The sequence below is a fragment of the Myodes glareolus genome, chromosome 2 (assembly GCF_982192425.1).
Source record: "Myodes glareolus chromosome 2, mMyoGla1.1, whole genome shotgun sequence".
Lineage (NCBI taxonomy): Eukaryota > Metazoa > Chordata > Mammalia > Rodentia > Cricetidae > Myodes > Myodes glareolus.
The window spans coordinates 18,271,739-18,276,001 of NC_142027.1; positions in this window are offsets into that span (position 1 = coordinate 18,271,739).

Below are 4,263 nucleotides of genomic sequence, written 5' to 3' on the forward strand. Positions count from 1 at the left end.
CATGAAAATGACTTATGTCCAATAGTAGAGTAATTCGAATATTAGTGTCTTTTACATGTTTTCAAAAACATTTATATGTTGCTTACTTAAAGAGAGCTGATTTTTCTATGCTTGTCTTGCATTAAAGCAACCAGTATTGAGCTCTCATGAAAATTTATCAACACAAAAGAATGAAAAAGAGAAAAATAATTAAATGCTATTCTAGCTTTTTAGTAAATGAAATTATGATCCATAAACTCCATGAATGGATGGAACAGAAAGAGGAAGAAAACCACACATTTAGAGCAACTTTTCAAATTCATTTACTTTGCTTTCTTATATTTGGGAAATAAATTAATAATAAAGTTAATGGATAATTATAAATTCATATTATTTCACATATTTCAAAAAATTTACCAATTATAAAAAAATTTATTAATGTATATTTTTCTTTGGGTCAATAATAAAAACTTATATTCTTATTTATTTTGTTTTTTGACATTAATAACTAATTTTATTTATATTAATGATGGGAAAACACATAGTTGCATTCTAGTCTCTTTATTTTGCAATTTACAATGAGATCTAAAAGAAAATTATCTTCTTCTCAAGCAGCAGAAGTGTCACAAGTTTGTTATAATTCGCTGTGACTTCAAAATGGATTCCATTTATATGGAAAGTTTTTACTGTGCTCTATGAGATGGTGACATGCTTTATTATATTTTAAATCATCATCATTGTTATTAGTGTTCTTACTATTTCATTTCATTGTCAGAAATAAAATGCTGCTGTACAGATTTCACGTCATTCTATACTTGTCTACTACTCTAATTTTTAATTATTGTTAACTTGATAAATCTTAGAACAAAAATATAAATGAAATCTGATTTTATATTTTAACCACAATAGACTATGCCTGTGCAGTACAAGAAATATGAACAAAATTAATTTTCTAGTTTTCTGTTCATGTATCACAATCTGCTTTTGTTATTCTTGTGATTGTTCCTCACAGTTCTGAAGCATTCTTCTTAAAAAGAAAGGTTACTTTATTAAACTTTTAAACCTTATTCTATAAATCTTGTACAGTGAAGATAAAAGTCTGTATTATAGTATCTTCAACATTTAAGAAATCAGAAGATTTTTGAAGATCACTATCAAATTTCATTCAGAACAGGGACTGCCCTTGTGTTACAAGCTTACAAATATTCTAAGTGTTAATAGATTTCCTATCACATATGATACGAATTTATTTTCTTTTATTATATCCACAATTTCCATTTTAAGGAAAATTATTAAATATATTATACATTTTTAAATAAAAATACTTAAATCCATTTCTTCATGTCTTCACAACTGATTTTTATACCCTATTTTAGTATGGAAAAAACTAAGTCATTCTTGTTCTGCAAAACCAAATAATAATCTAAATAAATTTCATACAGTAAAAATATAATACTTGGTACATAATTTTACTGATTGATAGAATCCCAACATATTACTAATATTAGAAAGAATTATATAAAATGCCTCCAAAAACTTATGAGAAAACTGAAGGGATCATTATATAAGCATCTATCTAAATAACATACATGATAAACTGGGCAGATATTGAAGAAATTTAGCAAATATTCACCCTGACTATTTTTTATTGAAACACTCAGAATTGCTTATATTCCTATTTAAAAGTTATTTGTTTAGGTTTGGTCAACAAGTTTCAAAATAATGAGGTAGTAAAATAAAATTATGAAAGTCAATTTAAGAAAATTTTTTAAAATTGTCTGAAACAAATTCACTAAAATTGTCTGATTTTTTGTTAAACTGCAAATATTCTGTTAAAAATTTGCATTTAAAGGAAAAATTTATTGTCAATTTTAAATATAACTTTAATTAGCATAGCATAGAATTTCTCCTAATTAAAAGTGAAGAAATTTATGCTCCATTTGTCACATTAGCAGAGACAATCTTGCTGCCTAAGCTTGATTATTTCTGACAATGTAGTTAGAGACATTCTAAATATGCTGAATTTTTTGCATATGTTGTTTCTCTGTCTTCATTTAGAAATGAGAAAATTTAATGATCACTGAAAAAACTATATTTAATTAATAACATATAATGGAAGACAAAATAACCAGATGGTTTATTATGCATATTTAGCAAGATCTTCAATTTACTGAGTACATTTCCTAACATTTTTATTTATACAATTAAAATTTGATGCTATTTCTATAAAACACACTAATCATGAAATGTGCTATTATTCCACAGATGTAATGTGGAGATATTATTTTTATATCTGTTTCCAATTACCTTTTCTTTAGTGTTTAGAATCTGAATACAATATATATTGCATTTCTGTATATAAGATATCACAATATATCTCCCCATATAACTATTTTATAATTTTATGCTGCATTATTTAATAAAGGCAGGAAATAAAAAATAAAGGAGATAATCATTATTGTAGTTTATGTGGCTAAATGTATTATCCCATGCTATATTGTTGAACATTTTGATGTGCTACTTTTGCCACATACTATTGGATATAGTTAAGAGAAAGAGTGGATGAAAGATTTACAGATTATGAGATCTAAGGAATATTGAGACATCTGGATAATGATACTTCCTACCTGTTGCTATATATTTAAATTCTATCTCCACTACCATAAGTAAATTGGTGACTCATGTGAACCCTGAGACTCACAGAGTTTTCACATTTGGCTCCAGTATAAGGGACAGGATGTAAGGCAGTCTGTTAAGCTTTTTTGGGGGTCTATTTCACATGCACACTAAGCAGAAGACATCATCCTTGTAGAAATCTATAAAGCCATCTATGAGTTATTGTCTTCTAAGTTTGCAACTCAGATATAAGATAAATTATACAGTTTTCATTAAGAACTGTATATCCCACAGGGTTCCATATCTTCTCTTCCAATAAAATATCCTTTGAAGATTCATCTATACCCATCTTCAATTACAAAACTTAGTAAATTTGTGTAGTTTAAAATCTGGTCTTTGTGTAGACAAACAAATTACCTATATTAAATATAGAGTTACTTTACTCTATATTTATTGTTATTGTTATTTAGTAACTTAGTAGACAGCATCCCTCAGTAGTTTCGAAGAAAAATAATGTAAATAAAGTGAACTGAAGAGGTCCTGACGACAGAAGCAAATAGGTTAACTCCAGATCTCCACGTTTACCACCTCTCACCCATATCCAATCTCCAAATTTCACCCCAATCTCTGTTGCAAGACATATGGCAGCCTGGCCCTCTTCTTTGTCCCTATTTCCCTCAGATCACTCAGATCTTCCTTTCCAACCCATCCTTCCCACTCATTGTGTTATTCTGGTCCCCTTTCCAATAGACATTCTCTGAGACCCTACCAGTCAAGGAAGATGGAAAAGCAAGGTCATAAGAAAAGCAGGTATTGAGTTAAGAATCTTCACTCTTCCTCTTCTTTTCTATATCCAATCCTGTACTTCCATCTGCAGCTCTGTAGTAGATTATTCTGGTCATTCCTACCTGTCTTGCCCTTTCCAGAAGTGATTAAGTATATCCCAACAGAGCATCCTTCTGTCTTAACTTGTGTGGACACCCTTATTCCCTCCATCTAGCTTACCTCTATTCCTGTCAGTTCCTAATACCTAGAAACATACTTTACTCAGAACCCCCAGTAACCATACCTAATTTTTGATTAAAAAAAAAGGAAAATAATTCAAATTAGAATAAAAGACAGAAACTTCAACAAATTGTCCAGGCTAAACTGAATGTTTGTATAGAAGAAGAATCCAATAAGTCATGCTTACAACCCTACATGGAACTCAGTGTGTAGACTCAAATGGGTCAAAACCTCAGCATGAAATCAGGGTCACTAAACTTGATAGAAGAGAAAGTGGAGAATAGCATTGGGCTCTTTGACACAGGAGCAGACTTCTTCAACAGAACACTGTTAGCACAGGCACTAAGAATGAAAATAAATGGAACTGCATGATACTGAACATTTTCTCTACATTAAAGAACATCATCCTTCAGGTAGAGTAACAACCTACCCACACCATGCAATTGTGGTGGGAGGAACACAATCAAATACACCAACTGAGACCCTACTTGGTGCCAGGTGATAGGGCACTGTACTATCTCTTTGTGACAAGGAAGCATGCTCCAGTCCACGTCACTAAAAACTGAGTTTAACAAGAAGACACACACGCATGTCTGGGACTGTCTGCCCTGAGATCCAAACCCGAAAACTAGAACCCAGCTGCTCCCTTGGAGCACCAGCCAG